This window comes from Acomys minous, assembly GCF_964271855.1.
Source record: "Acomys minous genome assembly, chromosome: 17".
In the NCBI taxonomy this organism is placed as follows: domain Eukaryota; kingdom Metazoa; phylum Chordata; class Mammalia; order Rodentia; family Muridae; genus Acomys; species Acomys minous.
In genome coordinates, this window is record NC_140500.1 from 70,857,669 (window position 1) to 70,878,741 (window position 21,073).

Genomic DNA, 21,073 nt, shown 5'->3' on the forward strand with positions numbered 1-21,073 from the left:
GTTAGAATGCTCCCACCGCCTAAGCCTTCTCCCCCACCACATCCAACAACAGACAATTTGGCTCTTAAAAAAAAAAAAAAGAAATCAATGGCCAGGTGTGGTGGCACACACCTTTAGTCCCAGCACTTGGGAGGCAGAGGCAGGTGGATCTTTGAGTTCGAAGCCAGCCTGGTCTACAAAGTGAGTCTAGAACAGCCAATGCTACATAGAGAGACCCTGTCTCAAAAACCAAAAAAAGAAAGAAAGAGAAATCAATGACAACGCATTGAATATAAGCCTAACTCAATGGTGCGGCCGTTAGTAGGTCTGCTCACTTCCGTGTTTTGCGCGTGTGTTGAGCGCCTCCACAGATCTCATCAGCACCTCCAAGAAGGGTGCTGGAGGCAGAGTCTGGCGAAAAGGAAAAGAGAAACTACGGTCCGTAGGGGATGCTCAGTGTACAGGCTGAGCAGAAGGTGTTACAGAAGCCACTAACAGCTGGATTCCAAAGAGCAGTTGTTAGTGGCCAAATGCTCGAAGGGATGGCCCAGAGCTGGGGGGTAGGGGGAATGGGGGGCTAGGGGGAGTGCAGGGAGATAAACCAGCCCAGGAGTAAAATGGACGGCAGGAAGAGAGGCCTAATTTTTATCAAGGATGTTTGCATATTATTTTTCTTTCTTTTCCCCTCTAACTAATTTAATGATTTAGGAGTGGAAAGAAAAATTAACCGATTTATCTTGCTGTCTGAATAATGTTTTGGAATGAGCAAGAACAGGTCAACGTACCAAGTGGGTAGGTCATTGCCCTGTTTAATGACCTGTATCCGGATTTTATTGTGTCTGGATGACAATCGGTGCTCATTTCCACCGTGCACAAAGAGGAGTTTGTGGGGAAGGCATAAAAACCCTCTGCTTTTTAATGGGCACAGGAGATGGTGCAAACCGTAGATGCGTAATACATGTTAATTACCACAGCGGTCTCTTCTAGCCACGTATTTACCAGCATGGAGAAGGACCTTCAAGGGTCTGGTAGGGTCAGAGCTTAGAACCCACATCTCTGGGCCTAGCCTGTTCCCCTCGACCTTTCTCAGTGCTGAGAAGGCCCATGGGGGAATGGGGGGCCGGTGACCTAAGTGGTAAGGCTCTGCTAAAGGCTTTCTATCAGCTGCCGCATCCTTGGGGGTGACTGCTGCAAATCTACATCTGATTTGGGGAAATGTGGTGAGCAGCTTCCTTCCACTTGCCCCTTAGACCAGCGGGCAGTTCCTCGTTCTTGTGCAGACTGCAGTTAATAAGCATCTAGATGCTTCTCTTTCGAAGGCATCACTCGCTGGAGTGGTATGTGTGTTGTGAGGAGCAAGGAGGCTGAGGTGGAAAGAGGGCGGGAAGGAGTTGGGTGCAAGAAAGGGATGTGAGCCGGGCATGGTGGCGCACGCCTTTAATCCCAGCACTGGGGAGGCAGAGGCAGGCGCATTGCTGTGAGTTCGAGGCCAGCCTGGTCTACAAAGCGAGTCTAGGACAGCCAAGGCTACACAGAGAGACCCTGTCTCGAAAAACCAAAAAAAAAGAAAAGAAAAAGAAAGGGATGTGAGTAGTGAGTCCACAGAAGCAGGAAGCTCAGAGATTGGTCCTCTGTCTCCTTCCACAGGCCAGCGGGAGCCTCTGGGTTCCTGCTTGCCTTTACCCAGGAGTCCCCGCTCCCAGATCCCCCCTCCCTGGCCGCAAGCAGCAGGGACCTACACTTCTAATCGTGATAATGATGCAAAATGAGCAAGCACTGTTGCCTGTGTCCTGTTGCCTCCTGACCCAAACTCAGTGGGACCCGTCAGTGGGACCCTCCAAAACTTCCCTGGCTCCCAGGAGAGAATAGCAAAATAGAGACAAAACGGGGGGGCGGGGGGGGGGAAGCTACACATAAGAGCTGTATAGGTGGCAGAGCAAATGCCCGCTAGAATCCAGTTCCGAAAAAGATTCTAGAAATGTCTGTATGTAGAGTGTCTTCCAAGTGAATGTGCAGCTTCCAACAGTGCCCACCACCAGCCCACCCTACCCCACAAGCGCAACCCCAATTTCTATCCAGTCCCTTCTTAGGGCACCTCCTGAGCGCTAACCTATCTTCATTGCCCCAAGGGCAGGCTGCAATGCTAGGCTGAGCACGTGGGTTGCCTGCTGTCGGCGGAAGGCCAGGGGGAAACCACGGCACTGCCTCACAAGACCTAAAATTAGACTCTTGTCACTCCCAACCAAAGCGTGTCTCATCCTGGAAGAAGGTGGTCCCTGACTTAATGACCCATATCTGTAAAACAAGGCCGGATATGTGGACAGTGTGGTGAGACTCTGAACAATCCATTCAGAGCCCGTGTCACGTCGAGTGGAAGTGCTGGGTGCTCATGTTCCTGAGAGTGGGAAGCCCCACTGGATTACTTGGTTTGTAATTACTCATTGTGTGGCAGACCTAGGGCTTTACTGTGAGACTAAAAAGTAGCTGCTGGTGGCTGTTGTTAGGGAGAGTTTGGCAGCAGGTCAGAAGTGCTGTCCTGTCTCACCTAAATCCACCTCCTATTGTTCTGAGTCCAGAAACGGAACTTGCGGGCTGTTGGGCCGGAGGTCTGGCCTGGTCCGTTTGGTCACAGTGGCACCCTTACATTCTCCTGGGCTGGCTGGATTATGCTGGAGTCAACACGGCTCATAGGGATCAGTGTTTTACTTATCTCGAGAATGAAGCTGAGCATCGCAGAGGGTGAAGGAGAGAGGAGCAGAGTAGGGTGGCCTTGTGCGTGAACCTGCTGGCCTGCTCATCTGTCAGGGCAGCGACATAACTGAAGTCTGAGGAAGGGAGTCTCACAACAGCAGAGCTTTGGACCCTCAAAAAAAAAAAAAAAAAAAGCAAAGGCTTTAGGCTACCACACACACCTGGCTCCCACCCCCGACCCCCAACCCTACCCCCCCACAGAACCACGCCCTTCCTACTTTTTATTACCATTATAAGAGCTTGCCCAGTCTAAGCCCTCTGCTTGCTCAATATTTGCTCAGTTACACTGTGCTGCAGCCATAACTGGATGATACTTTCAGGCTGGCTGCCTACTGTTGAGTGCTTGAGAGAGAGCTGAGGGGGACGAGCCTGGACCTAAAATGTTCTAGGCAAGCGCTGGAATAACTAACTGGCGAGGAGGGAGCCTTCCTTCCGAGGCGTGCATCTGAAGTAGAAGGCGACTTGCAGAAGTTGTTTTTTGTCCTTCTCCCATGTGGGCCCAGGTCGTAGAGCTCGGGTTTTCAAGTTTGGTGGCCAGTGCTAAGGCTCACTAAGCCATCTTACCAGCCCCATGCTAATGTCATCATGATTCGGGACTGACTACCAGAAAGGGTCCAGATCAAATCAACTACAGAAGGGTATAGCCAGGAGTGTCCGCTCAGCCAGACCCCGCCGTGGGAGCTTTGAGGGGGTGCAGCTTGTAGTGGTTTCTGTTGCTCTGGGCATGCACAGCTAGCTGGGCAAGAGCTTGATCTGGGGTCCTCTCCTGCCATCTGATGATTAGGGGGTCATCATCTGTAGACTTGCTGCCGTTCAAGCCTACTCCAATGTCCCCCCCGCAGCTGGGACAAGGTAGTGACTCCCCTGGCAGTGTGCTGGGTCCGGACAGCAGTGTCTGGGTCATTCACACTTGGGGTGGATGTCAGTGTGAATGGGCTGGCTTAGTTTATGAAACCTTTCAAAGCAGGAATTTCTTGTTTTGTGGTGTTGGGATGGGGTCAGGGCTTTGTGTATGTTAGGTAGGTACTGTACCAGTAAGCTAGATGTCAGGGCCGGGGAGATGGCTCAGAGAGAGGTTAAGAACGCTAGCCGTTCTTCCAAAGGTCCTGAGTTCAATTCTCAGCAGCAGCCATCTATAATGAGATATAGTGCCCTCTTCTGGCCTGCAGGTGTACATGCAGGCAGAACACTATACATAATAAATGAAGAAAAAAAAAACCTAGGTGCCCTTAGCTCAGAGGACAAGGGCTTGTGTTTTGTCTATTATTGTTGTTATTTTGTCTTCAAGACAGTGCCTCTGTGTACACCACGTAGTCCTGGCTGGCCTGGACTTAATCCATAAGTACCTCAGACTCTTAGAGATCTGCCTGTCTCTGCTGGGATGACCGGGTGCGGTTTGGCGTCCGAGTTTTTCCAGGCTAGTCGTTGGCTCCCTGGGTGAGGGCCTCTGCATCCGCTTTAGGTCAAGACCAGTCTGCCCTTCATCAGAGGGCTCAAAGTTGATTTCGTAGCAAATAAATATTCCCCTGGAGTCTCATTTGTGGTTAATGTGCTCTGTCTCTGAAGGAAGAGTTGGCCTGGCCAAGGTGAATGGAGCGCCCCAGCCCACACTTAACGAGCTTCGCCTGTGCAAACCGTATTAATTGTGGTTGTTACTTTTTAATTGTCCTTAAGTTTCTTGTGCGCTGACTGCCCTAGGGCAGGAGATCTGGTTTCTGCTCACACTGTGGGCCTCGCCTCCCCCCACTCTACCCAGGAGTCTTATCAGCCTGCACCCCACTCCCACCATCCCGCAGCAGCCCTGGGGCTGTATGGGGTTCAGAAAAATAAAAAACAAACTTTAAGAGGGGGAAAAAAAAACTATTTAAAGCCTCTTAAGCCTGGACCAGGAGGCAGACGTATATGAGGGAAAATGGAAGGAAAGAGGTATTGAGGGGTCCCTCTCAAGGAATAGCAGGTCAGAAGAAGGACTTCAGATGATCATGGTGGACTGTCTCAGTGTGACAAAGATGTCTGCAGACAGAGCTGGGTGACTTAAGAGGCGCCAGGCACCTGACCAGAGCCTCACTCATCTCTCTGCCAAGAGAGCAACATATGTGACAACTGGCTAGACACTTCCTCTATGAGGTGTCCCCCACTCCTAGTCCTATGTGCTCAAACCCTGGCACAGAACAAGCGCCACTGTGACCCACCTGGTTGAAGACACTCACAGTGGAGCCGCTTGTCGAGATGCCAGGGCTTCCTCCTACATCCGGGCCTTCTCTGCCAACGTGCTGCCACTTTCCCTGGTCCACGGCGGTGTGTGCCCTTGCAGACAAGAGGTGGAGAAAATAGCCCTGACCTGTGGATTCATGGCTACAAACTGCTTTTGCAGGGAGTCCCTTAGCAGGAGGCAGAGCTATCTGCTTGCTGTTAGATGCCCCAGGAGCAGCCTAGCAAGGTAGTTCCAGGCTGTCCTTCCCAGGCATTAGGCCCCTCCTAGGCCAGCACTTCCCCCATTAGACTGTGGGACAGGGTTCTAAGCATGCGACTGAGAGCATCCCCCCCCCCCCCCAATACTCCCCACCCCAGTTCCATGTAGGGCAGGTGCCGGGAGCCAGCAATGAGCCAGTGGTGGTGATTCCTGTGTGCCCTGTCTGGAGTTCTGAAGGAGGCCCTGCACTTTTGCCTAATGGTCACTGTCTAGTGATTGACTGGGCCTAGTGTCCGGAGCCTTTGTCTGAGGGCCTTGCATCCCTCCCTGGGGACCATTGTCTGTGTTGGTGGGTGTTAATCCGAAGCCTCGGAGAAGCTGCCTGGCCAATGGGAGGTTAATGTGCAAACAGCAGGGAGTGTTGTCAGTGTGTGGGGCTGGACAGCAAGTAGGAGGGAAATAGTTAAAAATCCTATTCAAGGCCCGGAGGGGAGGAGGGGTGGGCGAGGAGGGAGCAGGCCCAGCCTTGTGTTAATCTTACTGGAATGTAACCAGTTCGGGCAGTTTCTGGCTTTGGTATTGCCCTGTTGCTCAGGGGCCCAGTGCCTCCTCTCTGCTTCCTAACCCTCTCAGAGGTTGACGTCCTGGGTCCCTTCTACCTTGGCTGTCCAAGTAGCGTCTTAAAGGAGCCCAACCAGAACACCATTAGGCTGCTGAAACCAGGAGAACCCCACACTACAGAGGAACCTCAGAGAGGTGGTTATACGGAGGAGCTGGAGGGGCCAGCAGAGAGAATGTTCAGGGAGAAGCCCCCAAACCTGTTTGGTCAGGCTTGCAGAGCTGCCTGGAGGCCGGGGAATGCGTGCCTAGGGGAAACGGGCTGCTTCTGGACACGCCCAGCTAACAGTGCAGCCTGTGTGTCTGTGGACAGGGGGTTGGGGCTGGCGGGTCAGCTCACAAGCTGCGCTTTACTGCTTTACAGGGAGAGTGTGTGAGCATGTCTGCTCCAGTTACAGTTGACCTCTCAAAACCTTCTGTATTGGTCTGGGCTGAGCCTCCATAATGATGTCTGTGTATTAACCACTCATCGAGCTGTACACAGGATTGGTGTGCACTTGCTCATACAGCCCTTTGTTGGGGACATATAAGATGTGAGTCGTCGTCCCCCCCCCCCCCCCCCGCCAAGAGCTCATCTGAAAAGCTAGGGAGAATCTGGAGACTGGTGGCCAAGGACCCTTGCTGCACAGCATGAGGCCCCGAGTTCAAATCCCAGTGCCCAGGTAAAAACTGAATATGCAAGTGCTATTAGGTAGGTTGGGGGAGGTGGGGGGCTGGGAGGCCTGGGGGGGGCAGAGACAGGAGTGCTGAAGCTTGCTAGCTGACAGCCTAACTCCAGGCTCAGTCAGTGACTCTTTCAGAACAGAACAAAGTAGAGAGCGATAGAGCAGGACATCTTCTTCCTTTGGCTTCCTCACACGCATGCGCACGTGAGCACGCACAAACACACACCTGCATATATATCACACAATACACAGTGCCAGGTGAGGTCCTTATAGTCCCAGCACTAGGAAAGGAGTGCATCCGGGGAGGTCACTGCCAGACAGCCTAGCCTGCTAGGTGAGCCTAAGCCAAATGAGAGACCCTGTCTCAAAAAAGCAAGGCTGGGGACTAGAGAGATACCTCCAAGCTTAAGAGTACCTGCTGCGCCGGGCATGGTGGCGCACGCCTTTAATCCCAGCACTTGGAAGGCAGGGGCAGGCTGATCTCTGTGAGTTCAAGGCCAGCCTGGTCTACAAAGCGAGTCCAGGACAGCCAAGGCTAACACAGAGAGACCCTGTCTTGCAAAACCAAAAAGGAAAAAAAAAAAAAAAAGTACCTGCTGCTCAGGCTGGAGAGATGGCTCAGTGGTTAAAAACTCTGACTACTCTTCCAGAGATCATGAGTTCAATTCCCAGCACAATGTGGCTCACAACCATCCACAATGAGATCTGGTGCCCTCTTCTGGCATGCAGGTGTACATACAAGCAGAACACTATATACATAATAAATAAGTTTAAAAAAAAAAAAGAGTCCCTGCTGCTCTTTCAGATGACCCTGGTTCTGTTCCTCTCACCCATACCAGGCAGCTTACAGCTGGAACTCTAGCTCCTGGGATATAATGCCCTCTTCTGGCTCCTGTAGGCACCGGCATACACATACATGCATGAGCACGCATGCAGCAAACACACATGCCAAAAAAAGCCATGGAGGACAACACCTGAGAAATGACACTTGAAGTTGAGCCCTGCTACCAGTATAGGTGCATGCACATGAATACTTTTGGGTTGTTTTTGCTTTTGTTTTTTCCAAAACTGGGTTTCTCTGTACCTTTGGCTGTCCTGGACTCACTTTGAAGACCAAGCTGGTCTCGAACTCACAGAGTTATCTCTCTGAGTGCTTGTATTACAGGTGTGCTGGGGGGGGGGGGTACACGCCTTTAATCCCAGCACTTAGGAGGCAGAGGCAGGTGGATCTCTGTGAGTTCAAGGCCAGCATGGTTTACAAAGCCAGTCCAGAACAGTTAAGGCTACACAGAGAAACCCTGTCTCAGGGGAGAAAAAAATTTAATTTCAGCACTGTAGAGGTGGTGGCAGGCAGGTAGATCTCTGTGGGTTTAAGGCCAGCCTAGTCTACATAGCAAGTTCTAGGCCAGCCAGGGCTACATCCAAAACAAACAAAAATGAAAGACACTTTTTCAAACCTCCTTCCTAACCTTGGGTGCCTTTCCTGGGGCCACCCGGCAACAGCGGACAGGATACAATGAAGTGTTACTGTCCAAGTGGTCACTCTGCTATTGGGAACAGAACAAAGTTGCATAAGCAGCTACACCCTGGGTCTCATCCCAGGCTACCAGTTCGCTCGCAAAACTTGAAGAAAACAATGAAAGTAGCAACTATAGGAAGGTCTCTAAGCCCTCATTCATCATAAGGTCACGGAGAGGCACAAGGTGTGAGGGGTCCTCACACCCCAGCTGGCTTGTTCGTTCATCAGGGCAGCCTAGGTCCAAAACACAGGTTCTGCTGTGCCCTATACTGTGTGGGACACCCTACCGCCCCGCCAGCCATCCTGAGTTCCCACTCTTGATTTTTTCCATGATTCAGGATTGGGAAATGATTTTCCTCTGAGTATTTTTAGGCCACAATGTGTAGTAGCATCTGACATTTAAAATCCTGGCTCCACCGAATCTAGCTGTGTGGCCTTAGAGAAATTAAAATTTCTGCAATCTCCACTTCCTCATATGAGGTAATAGGAGTAGCAGTAATATTAAGCTCACTGGTGAAGGGAGGCCCAAGAGCAAACTGAACTGATGTGCTTGTTACCTGGGATACAGACTGGCCTCTCTCATCACCCTATAAGGAACCCTACAGCACCATATACCCCACAGTCCAGCACACCAAATTCCTCCCTGAATGCAGCACCACCCCTAGACCTAAGTAATAGGGCTTCCACTTTAGGGGTCTGTTTTCCCCTTAGAAACCTCAATTTTGGCCCCTCATGGCACCACCTTCCCCGCTGAGCAGCTCTGATGTCCAGAGACACAGATGGAGGCAGGGATGAGGGAGACAGAAGCTGCTGCTGGCCAAGCTCTGTACCATCACCACCACATCTCATGTAGAGATGAAAAAAAACCCAGGACCTTCTATATCTGGACCTTGCATTTTTGAGTCATAGGGAGGTTGATTTGCTAGGCTTGGGGTAAATATGTTCAACAGCGTGTTGGCTCGATGTCTAACTTGGTATCTAAGTACATGGGCATCTCTCTCCAACGCTACGCACAATAGTGGTGGGCCTTAACTCTGTATTCCTCCTTGCCCACCAGGTAACCATCTTATCAACTTCTGAGGCCAATGCCCGTTTTAACGATTGCCTTCATAACTGCATTTTAGGAAAACATTGCCATGGATCTTTTTTAACTATTCAAAATGCTGCTTGTTAATAATGCTGGGGAGAAAACTCAGTCTATAAATAAAGTGTTGCCATGCAAACATGACAACCTGAGTTTGAGCCCCAGAACCTGCACAATAAATAAATAAATAAATAAATAAATAAATAAATAAATAAATAAATAGGGCTGGAGCAATGGCTCAGTGGTTAAGAGCACTGACTGCTCTTCCTAAGTTCAATTCCCAGCAACCACATGGTGGCTCACATCCATCTGTAATATGACCTTATGACCTCTTCTAGCCTGCAGGCGTACACGCAGGCAGAACACTGTATACATAATAAATAAATAAATCTTTTAAAAAGAAAACAAATACATAAGTAGACAAGGTGTAGTGACATGCTTGTAATCCCAGCACTGGGGAGGTGCGGATGGGGGGGGGGCCCTGAAACCTCCTGGCCAGTCAGCCTGGCCTACTCTGCGAGCCCCAGGTCTAGTGAGAGAGCCTATCTCGGAAAACAAAACGGACAGCTCCTGACTATTAACACCCACCAATGTCCTCTGCCCTCCACACACAGATGCACACACATGGATGAGCACCCTCCCTCCCCAAAGGAAAACAAACAAAACAGCAACAACAAAGGAAAATCTGTCGAGCCTAGCTTAGAGCCTTCTCTGTGTGAGTTGTTACCTGGATTCAAAGTCAAGCTCAGGTCTCGTCACCCACTTCAACTCTCAGTGACATTTACTGCCTGGGACATGTGCTTTGTCCTCCATTCTTAGATGAAGGCCACCTGCTTAGCCATGTTGTCCTTCTAACTTCCACAGCACCGCCCCCTCAAACACTGCCTCAGCACAGTGGGTGCACCCTGAGTATTTGTGGAATGACAGGCCTAGCCTATTACAAACTGTTCCTCCGGCCTGTGTTGATTTTCTCAAACTGCCTTGTTGGTCGATAATACCCCCTCCCCTCTGAGTAAACAGATTCAGACCCTTGAGAAAATCAGGCAGCCTTCCCTTAACAAGCCAAGAAGGCCAGCCTTCATTTTGATTATCTTTGGGCTAGGTTTGCTTGGGAATTTGTATTTGTAGGGGGGGGGGGGGAGAAAAATCTCAGTGTTCACCGCTGTGAGGCAAATTTTTTGCATTCATTTATTCTTTCGGTGGTTTGGCCCCATAAAGCAGCGGGCTGGCCTGAGGGAAAAGCTGCCTGAAAGAATCCGAGTTTGTCTTTAGTGGTAGAAATTAAACAACTCCTCCAGGCCGTGCCCTCAAACTTCAGCCCCGTTTACTATTGAAAATTGTGTCTCAAGGGGTACAGAGAGGCGTGGGATAATAGAGGCTGAAAAATGTTTGAGATTTGCACATTTTGTTTTCTTTTTCCCTTGGAGAATAATCTTTTTGGGAAAAACTTGGATGGAGACCCTTAAGAGCCATACAATTTTTTAAAGTTCATTTCAAGCCCTAAGTCATAGCTCGATTCTTTTTTTTTTTTTTTTTTTCTTCGAACAATGGACAGAGAAGTGCCCGTGGGGAGACCAAGGGGCCGGGATGCTGAACCAGCCAGTGCAGGAACAGGAGGGCGGGGTCAGCCGAGCGTCACCCTGTGGGACACCCCAGAAGTTCCCTGTCATTCAGGAAGCCTTCAGATCTGGTAGCTGAAGCACCAAGCATTGTATCAGTGCCTGGAGAAAGTTTCTAGAAACTTCCCAGAGGTGTCCACTGTCTCTGAGAGGTCTGCGTCAAATTCCAGAAGAACTATATCATTCCTCTGCAAGCTGAAGCAACTGCATCTAAGGCTGTTCTCCTTACTCACTCAAGCAAGCTGCTCCGGTCATAAGAAGAGCTGCTGATGGGCGGTGTGTGTGTGTGTGTGTGTGTGTGTGTGCGTGTGTGTGTGACAATCAGTAAAGTACTGGCTGTGCAAACATTGAGGCCCTGAGATGGGTCCTTCGCATCTGTAATCTCAGCAGGGGTGCAGGTGGTGCAGGGGGAGGTTGGAAGGGGGGTTGCAGAGATAAGATCCCTGAGGCTTGCTGTCCAGGAAGCAAGTGCAGCCCATTTGATGATCCATGTCCACTGAGACACCCTGTCTCGGGAAAGTGAGGTGGTAGACAGAGTTGCCACCCCCATTTTCCTGGTAATGAACTGGTAATTAATCTTTTTTTTTTTAATGTTTGGATGTTTTGTCTTCCACATATGTCTGTGTACCACATGCATGCCAGACCTGGAGACGGTGTTAGGCCCCTTGAAACTGGAGCTACACACAGTTATGAGCCACTAATGTGGGTGCAGGAAACCAAAACTTGAACTCTCTGGAGGAGCAGCCAGTGAGCTTCTCTCCATCCCAAATGGACTAGAATTTAAACAAAAGAAAATTTGATGTTTTTAATTCGTTATCTGAAGACACGTGCTTTTAATAATGAAAGTAGGGGCAGGCAGATCTTTGTGAGTTTGGGGCCACCCTGGTCTTCATAGGTTGTTCCATACATAGTGAGAGCCAGTCAGTTAGTCTGTCTGTCTGTCTGTCTGTCTGTCTGTCTGTCTGTCTCCGTAGTCTCTTCCCCCCCCCCCATCTCTGTCTCTGTCTCTCTCTGTCTCTCTCTCTTTTCTTCTCCCCCTCCTTTTTTGTTTTTGTTTTTTTTGAGACAGGGTTTCTCTGTGCAGCCGTCCTTGAATTCACTCTGTAGACCAGGCTGGCCTCAAACTCAGAGATCTGCCTGCCTCCCACTCCCACTCCCACCCGCACCCTGAGTGCTGGGATTAAATAAAGTCTTAAAGTCGAGCACCACCACAGCCTAGTGAGACCCTGTCCCTTAAACAGACACACTGCTTGGTGGGTTGGGGTAAGGCACGGCGGTTTTTGAGACCCACGTGAAAGATGTCTCCATGATCTTAATAAAGGTGTGTTAAGGATCTTGCACAGCTCTGGACCCCCATTGCTCTCAGGAAGCTCAGAGTGGCCCTAGCCCCTTCTGTCTCAGACAGGTGGCATGGTGACAGCACCACGCCAGTGTGATGCTCAGCCCCTTCCTCAGCTCTCCTGTACCACTGTATCTGCTCATGACAAAGGACTTCACACCTTCTCTGAGACCCTACCTGTCAGTAACCTTCGTGCCATTTCTAATGCATAATCTCTTTGGGGTACCTGAGTGGATGCTCAAGCATTTGTGCCATTATCGATGGCTGCTTCTATGTGTATCAAATGTTATCAAATATTACTTCCAATGATAATTGGTACAATATTTTAGGTTCCTACAGCCCACATTACAAATAAACTGTAATAGCAGAGAGCTTCAGGCCTGTATCTGTGTAATGTCTGGTTTCTATCTGTTCATCACACAGGCCAAACCTCTGACTCTCTCCTTCTCAAGTCAGCATGGTGGCGCATACCTTTAATCCCAGCACTCGGGAGGCAGAGGCAGGAGGATCTCTGAGTTTAAGGCCAACCTTGTCTACATAGTGAGTTCCAGAAGAGTCGGGGCTCTGTAGAGAGTTTGCCCCACTCCACCCCCCAACAAATGAACAGGGAGGATATGTAGATAGGATTGTGATCATCAAGCAAGTGAGCTCTGGGCCCAGGGAGCTGAGGTGCGGAAGACCTGCTGTCAGCAGATCCCTAGATGGTGACGTGGAGGAGCGCTCTGTGAAGAGGATGCTATGAAAGACGGCCGGCACCTGTGTGTCTTGACGAAGGCCATCAGGACAGGAAGGCACGCTTTAAACTATAACCCAAAGCCAGCCTAAGCCCACGAGAGGAGTAGGAGTGGATGTTGTTACAGCCAAAAAGAACAGGATGTAGGCTTAGGGCTTCCTCTCCTGAGGAATTCCGTGTAGTCCCTGGGGCTCTGACAAGCCAAGTGGAATAAGGGGGAAGGCGCCTGCGGGGTGCCAAGGCTGCCAGCTTGGAAGGAAGAGCTTCTGGGCTGAGGTAAAGGAGGAGGTGGTTCCCAGTGTCCTCGTTAAGGACTTGTTAAAGATCTAGGTTTGAAGTCTCCTAGGAAGACTTGTGATCAGGATGTTGCCAAAAAGAAAGAGCTCCAGCCGCATGGAAGAGTGACCCATTATCTAATTAGGGACTCCTGAGAACCACAGGATCTCTTGAGAAATCTGGAAGTAATCGGAGAGCACAGAGTATGCGGCTGTGGTTGGCGCCTAATGCCACCTCTGAGTAAGTCCTGCATCCGGTTACTGTGGGATACTGTGCAGAGACTACAGGAGCAGCTGTGCCAAGGGTGGGGATGTCGAGAGTAGCATAGCTACCAGCCACTGCTGTGGCTTCACGTGCCCCACACTCACTCAAGGCCACTGGATGGAACCCTAAAAATAACAGATGTGCCGTGTGTGTGTGTGTGTGTGTGTGTGTGTGTGTGTGTGTGTGTGTGTGTGAGTGATGACTACATACCTTCCCAATACAGCAGGGAAGAGTTGTGGTCCAGCCCCTGGAGAGTGCATGCAGTCTTTTGACAAGTCTTACACAGGCATAGATAAAGAAAGCTCGGTGCAGAGAGACGTTGGGATGGTCAGAACAAGGTCAAAGGGCACTGCTGGTCAGGTAGCAGGAGATCAGACGAGCAGGCTGGGGTCCGAATGCCCTTGGGGTTCAGCATCAGCGAATTGAACAGAGCTTTTGGCAGGGTGGTGGCACAGCCAGCAGCAAGAAGGACAGAGTGGCTTGAGCAAGAACTCCAGGAGATAGCTAGCAAGGAATCTGATCAAGAGTGTCCGAGTGGCCTTAACTGCTAAGCCAGAGTTAGAGGGATAGGACTTGGTCCTCTATCAGGGGAAGGCGAGGAAAGGAAAGGAGCCAACACTGTCCCCAACATTTTGTGCAGTAGTCAGGGTGCCCTTGAATGTCACTGCTTCCTTCGCCTTCAGAAGAAAGTTTATTGGAGGTTAAGACACTGGCTCGGGGCTGGCTTCTGATGGGTCTGTGAGGTTGAGCTGTTGATGCCCAGGTGCAGAAAAAGCAGCTGGGCTTGAGGAGAGATGTCAGGACCACCTACCGTTACAGGACTTTTCCTTGAGAGACATGACCAAACATCGATTCATCCAAGACAGGACACAATGAGAAACCAAGGACTGACCCTATCCGGGTATAGTACAGTGACCAGCGGGTTTATGAAAGGCTAGTGTGGCTGACTTTAGGCAGTTGTATCACTGAAAAGCCCACCCCAACACAAACAATGCTCATCAAAGGTTTCTCTCTAGACTTTTCTGTCCAACTTGCAGGCAGTTCCACCGAAGAGTCTCTGGCTCTGGCACCTCCTTCCTTCTCACAGAACCTTCGGTGAGAGGCCTCATGAATCTTGTAACTTTCTGAACTTACTCATTTTTTTGTGAATTAAATTTCTTTATCTTTCTGGATCTTACTCTCCCTTTGACCCTCCAGGCGAGAATGTTTCACTATACAGAGATTAGGATCATTGTGCGGGTACCAGTCAGGCCAGCATGGATGAGGTTAAGCACAGGGGCGTTGTCTTGGTTAGGTTCTAGGGTTTGAAGAGACACCATGACCAAAGCAACTCTTATAAAGGCCAATATGTAACTGGGGCTGGCTCACGGTTTCAGAGGTTTGGCCCATTATCATTATCATGGCAGGAAACACAGATTGCCGGCAGACATGGTTCTGGGGACAGAGCTGAGAGTTCTACATCTTGATCTTGAAGGAGGCTGTGTGTCACCGTGGGCATCACTTGAGCATAGAAGACGTCAAACCCCACCCCCACGGTGACATACTTCCCCCAATAAGGCCACACCTACACCAATAAGGGTATAACTCCTCATAGGCCACTCTCTATAGCCCAAACATTCACGTACATGAGGCTATGGGGGCCATTCCTATTCAAACCACCTCAGGAGGATTCTCAAAGCTATATTTTCATGGCCTGAAGGGGGAATAAAAACCACCCGAACAGTGTCTCAGAAGGTGAGGAGATGAATTCTTAGGACAGAGACTTGGCAAAGGACTTCAGTAGATAAGAGCTCAGCAGGGACCTCGTTGAGAACAATAGAGCAGAAAGAAAAAAAAATCAATGCTGTCTTTTTTAAAAAGATTTATTTATTTATTATGTATATAATGTTGTGTTCACGTGTACCCCTGCACACTAGAAGAGGGCACCAGATCTCATTATAGATGACTGTGAGCCACCATGTGGTTTCTGGGAATTGAACTCAGGACCTTTGGAAGAGCAGCCAGTGCTCTTAGCCTCTGAGCCATCTCTCCAGCCCTCAATGCTGTATTATTATTATTATTATTATTATTATTATTATTATTATTATTATTATTAATCAGCGGATTAATCACCAGAAGCATGTGGAAGAGAACAGCTTGCAGGAGTCAGCTCTCTCCTTCTACCATGTGGGTTCTGAGGTTCAAACTCAGGTTATCAGATCTGGTGGCAAGTGGCTTTATATGCTGAGCCAGCTCAGTGGCCCTGTTTGGGGAAGTGGCAGCCACAACAGCAGCCTGCCCCACCATGGGAGACTCACCAAGAGCGTGCATTTACCTTGAGCTAAAAACTTCTTCTGGAAATTGAGGAAGAAGAAATCAATGAACCGTTTGACTGTGGCTTCCAGCTTATTTAATTAAGATTCTGTTTGTGTGACTGATTGAATACCCCTGACAAAGAAAGACATGTTGTGTGGGGCATTACATGCAACATGGGAAATCAAAGTGGATCAGATGGAGAATTTGGCCAACAATCTTCAAACCTCCAGTGTAGTGCTAATGGAGTTGTTACCCAAGTCTGTCTTTTATGTTGGTGGCTAGGAACTGTAGCCCCATGAAGGAAGTGGCAGAGATGTGACATCTTCGGATGAACAGGTGTGGTACCTGAACAAGATTTGGTCACTTTTCAGTCTTGGTCACAAACGCTACTTATGAAATTCATCTCCATACTGAGTCTCATGCATAGGCTGCACCAAGAACTGATGGGCTACGGGGTCACTCAGGAAGTGACGTGAAATCTGAGATGTGCTTTTTCGAGGGTATGCAGAAACCTCCTCGCTGAGCCAGGATGCCTAGAATTCCATAAAGACCAAGCCCTGGCTTTGGCTGGAGAGCTTGGAAGAGGCACTGCAGCCCTTCTCTCAATCCAGAAAAAAGTGGAATGTGTTGACACCATTAGGAATGTTTAAGAAATAATTGGTTTTGATGGTCTGCCTTGTCTAGTGTGCCACCAGGAATCCCAGTGTGGCTGTCTACTGCCTGATCTCCTGAGAGTTTATTTGTAAGATTCTTGTGAGGGCTCTTCTAGGGCAATGGACTTCCTATATGCACCAGAAACTTCCATGTCGAGCCTTCTACTGGATCTATTGCAGATAAGTATTCTGGAAGGACTTAGACAGATAAAGGCCAGAGTAGCTGGTATACTGTAGCACTGAAAACTGCATGGTGGGTGGCTAGATGCTTACTCTAGGGGGTAAAAGAAGAGTATAAGAAGCTGAGTATGAGCCGGGCGTGGTGGCGCACACCTTTAGTCCCAGCACTCAGGAGGCAGAGGCAGGTGGATCACTGTGAGTTCTAGGTCAGCCTGGTCTACAAAGTGAGTCCAGGACAGCCAAGGCTACATAGACAAACTCTGTCTTGAAAAACCGAAGAAGAAGAAGAAGAAGAAGAAGAAGAAGAAGAAGAAGAAGAAGAAGAAGAAGAAGAAGAAGAAGCATCCTGAGTATAGGACGTGGATAGGGGGTGCTTTGTAGCTCAGTGGTGAAACACATTCCAGGGTGCATGAGTCCCAACAGAAAGCCCAAGCAGGAAAGAAGAGAAATTGCAGTGTTGTGGAGGGGTGCCTTCGAGCATTTAGGGGCAGTTCTGACTTCACACTGATATCAGCCGGGGAGCCATTAAAGGAGTCAGAAGGCTAGAGCCCCACCTTGGAACAGTTGAGTGGCTGGGGAGGAGGGTTGGGAGCCTGTGTGGTCATAGCTCCTTCAGGCAGGGATGTCCTGATGTTAGGGAGGACTGAGGACCAACAAACTGACTCCACTCTACAGCACTTCTTACTGGTCCAGCGGTACCCAAACCTTCCTGTCTGTCCACATAGCTCTTCCACTCACATATAAAGATGTCTACTTTACAAAAGTGAATTCTCTCCTTGCTTGGTGTTCTGCTTTCCCCCCTGAGAGGGTCTAGTAAGTATTTTTGCATGTCTATAAATATTCACCTGCTCCATAAATTCAAATATCACTGTAGCATGAGGTATTTGATATCTTTCAGCTCTTATAAATGGCTCCAGCGAGCTTTTTTGCAGCTGTATTTTGCTCAAATCCTTATTTGTTTCCTTAGGATACATTCCTTGAGGCGGTACACCTCTGGAAGACTTGATACATGCCTCCAAATTGCACGAGAAAAGGCTTACTAATTTATTCTCCCACCAACAGGGCATCAAGAAAACTGCCCATGGTAATTAAAGAGGAATAAAAAAGGCCTTTGCCAGCTTGATGGACTAAAGTAGTTAAGTGATTACTAAATTCATAGCTTCTTTATCTCAGATTCTGCAAACAAATGGGAGTGGAGCCTAGGGATTTTTCCAGATGGCTTGGTGCCTGGTCCAGAACTTCTCTGTCACACAGACCAGACTTGGTGATCTGGAGCTTTTGTTCCCCATAGTAAATCAGCTAGCATGCTCCTGGCGGGCACACAGGGTTCACCAGGGGGCAGTGTGGAGCTGTTGAGCATACTGAGACTGCCTTCTGGTTTAGCCATAAGAAAAATCTGAATGACACAATTACTCTTTTGTTGAGTGTTTTATGACTTCTGCAGATTGGTGCTCATAATATTGATTCGCCTGCATTAGTAGTTCATCCTCCTCCAATTGTTTTTATGATTGCCCTTGTGGGTTCTGGGAAACGTTGTGGTCCATCACAGCTCTCTTCTCCGCAGAGTTCTTGTGCTGTGGCCAAAGCCCAGGACACCTGGGATGTTCATTCTGACTTCACTTAGGCGAGTGGTCTCTGTGACCACGGTGAGATGGCTCAGCCCGTTTGTCTGAGGAAAGCCAGGATGGGTTACAGGGGTGATGGCACACATTTCTCTCTACCAGTACTCGTATACTTAAAGAGTTACAGGTACAGTCTTTGATGAGCTAGGACTTACTTGGCTTAGTTACAGCTTTCTGTGCCATGGCCTTTTCATCCTCAAGTGGGGGAAATAAACATCATCTTATAGGGCGTGAGGATGAAATGACTGAACACATGAAAACAGCATGGAAGTTTGTAGGTGTCTTCTTTAAAGAAATCCAAATCTAAGTGTGATGAGCCTCCCTTGATTTTTTTTTTCTTTAAATTTGTGAGTATGTGTATGTGCCAGCTGGTCTGTGTGAATACCCTATACTTGCAGGTGACCTCAGAGGCCAGAAGAGGATGTTGGGTCCCACTAGAACTGGAAATGCAGGCAGTTACAGGTGCTTGATATGAGTGCTAGGAAGTGCACCTGGGTCCTCTGCAAGCGTAGCAAGTTGTTGTTTGTTTGTTTTGTTTTTCCCTCCTTGGGCAGGGTTTCTCTATGCTATCCTGGGACTCACTCTGTGGACCAGGCTGGCCTCAAAGTCAGATCCAGCTGCCTCTGCCTCCTGAGTGTTGGATTAAAGGCAAGCACCACCACCATCCCACCAAGCAGCAAGTGCTCTTAACTGCTAAGCCATCTCTCCTGCCCCTGCCCTTTGCTCTTGCACACTTATTTGCTGGCCTACAGTGATATTAGTATTAGAATATAAATTTGAAGCATGCTGTGCTCCACGGCAGGGTCAGGGGGAACAAACAGCTCAGCACCACAGCCTCCAGCTAGAGAGTAGTGATTGGCATTTGTCCCTTGCTATTTCAGGGAGTGGGGGAGCTTTCAGGTTCCCTGTAAATACCAAGATCCACGGATGCTCAAATCTTTGATTTAAAACAGTGTAGCACTGGACTGGCAATCGGCTCAGTGGGTAGAGTGCCTCCCACACAAGCCTAACAAGCTGAGTGCATATCTTCAGAACACACACTTTAAAAAATCAGACAAAGTAGTCCGAGCATCTGTAATCACAGTGCATCCTCTAGAGATGGGAGGTAGAGAAAGGAATCTCCGGAAGCTTGCAGGCCAGTTAGCCTGAGGTACACAGCAGTTAACAAGAGAACAAGCCCGGCCTCATGATCTCCACGCCTGCACCATGACACGTGTATAGCTGCAACCAAATTAATTAAAGAGCTGGGCATTTGTATATAACCTAAGCACATCCTTCCCTGTACTTTATTTCCCTATTATTTATTTATTTAGTCTTGTTTGTTTGTTTGTTTGTTTTTCAAAACAGGGTTTCTCTGTGTCGCCTTGGCTGTAGACCAGGCTAGCCTAGAACTCAGTGATCCACCTGCCTCTGCCTCCCCCGAGTGCTGGGATTACAGGTGTATGCCACCATGCCCAGCTTTCCCTGTACTTTAAATTACTTCAGAATTACCTTTATATACTTCACATAGATGCCATGCAAACAGTTAAGTAACAAGAAGGATAACAGTATGTGTGTTCAGTATAGATACAACTGCTGAAGGTCTGACTGTATTGTGGTTTGCATTTAGTTGAATCCAATGTATGGTTGGTAAAACCCACTAATAAAGGGCTGGGCATGGCACACACCTTTAATCCCAGCACTCGGGAGGCAGAGGCAGGTGGATCTCTGTGAGTTCGAGGCCAGCCTGGTCTACAAAGTCCAGGACAGCCAAAGCTACACAGAGAGACACTGTCTCAGAAAAATAAAATAAAATAAAATAAAACAAAAACAAAAGACCCACAAATATTAAACCCCAGGATGCAGAGCCCGTGGCTGCACAGAGCTAACTGCATTAATTTATATTTTTCAAGCAATACACAAACTATGTAGGAAAATAAAAATATTTAGAAACCGATTATGATGCCATTAACTGTAGATTGTTGCAGTTTGAACCAGAGTCTTACATGCGCTAGGCAAAAGCTCTACCTCTGAGCTATAACCCATATAGCCCAGGCTAGCAGTAAACTCATAAGTTTCCTGCCTTTGCCCAAATTCTAGGACTACAGGTATGGACCACGGTTTCTGCCTCAATACATGGTGTTTATTGTTTTGGTTTATTTTGTTTTGTTTGAGACAGGGGTTATCCTGGAAACCACTATATAGACCAGACTGGCCTCAAATTCACTAAGCGCCTCTTCCTCTGCCTGAATGCTGGGATTAAAGGCGTGTACCACCGCGCCCAGGCCCTCAGTAAATGTTTAATGGAGTCTGAACACCCCACCCGTTCCCTCAGCTTCACTGCTTTCACTTAGGACCAAGCAGAAAAGGGAGAGACCCCAGAATAGCCCCTGGCTGCTGATGGTGCATTTCACCTAGGCTGACGGAAACCTTTCCAGGAAGGAGTACTTAATGCCTCTCATTCAGTTACTTCTAAAATGCCCTCCTCTGGTCACCAGGCACTTAGCACAAACAATGTGCTGTGTCAAGTGCTGTGGTGACCAGAGCACACACAAGCTTCCTGTCCCGAAGAAGCTCAGAGAGGAAAAGAGAAGAGGTGGGAGCCGAGGAGGGACCGAGGCAAGACCACTAGGAGCTCACCTCAAGGTCATCATGGAAAAGATGCGTTGGCAGCAAAGGACAGGACTTCCTGACTAGCTAAGCGACAAAAAGTGAGAGGGCAGTGGAGGGTATGGCAGCTGCTACTCCGGCCTCACATACACAGGAGGAGGATGGTTTCATGCAGACTCGGGGGCTCGTGCACGGCGCACTTCTTTCGATGGTTAAGGTTATCCTTACAGAGAATGCGCTGCAGCCCCTGGCTCCAAATGTCCTGTATTTGTATGACCTTGTCTACCGACCACCTATAGTGTTTACTCAATGTTTTCCTAAGCAAAGATGGGGGAATTGGGCATGCTGGTGATATGTACCTGTAATGTAACCCCGGGTCTCAGGAGGTGAAGGTAGGATTGCAAGTTCGTGTGTGTGTGTGTGTGTGTGTGTGTGTGTGTGTGTGTCCGTGTCCAGCACAATGGCTCAATACAT

At 48.9% G+C, this 21,073-nt stretch overlaps 1 protein-coding gene and 1 long non-coding RNA gene across 3 annotated transcripts in view; one reads left to right on the forward strand and one right to left on the reverse strand.

The window, feature by feature from the left end:
- Positions 1-21,073, forward strand: part of TCF7L1 (transcription factor 7 like 1) — a 172,409-nt gene that overhangs the window by 109,809 nt on the left and 41,527 nt on the right. The window lies entirely within an intron of this gene.
- Positions 1,950-9,948, reverse strand: LOC311588668. The gene is made up of 3 exons (XR_014776290.1): positions 9,757-9,948; positions 4,923-5,037; positions 1,950-2,842 (listed from the first exon to the last, which is right to left on the reverse strand). It is a non-coding gene; the product is annotated as an uncharacterized lncRNA (long non-coding RNA).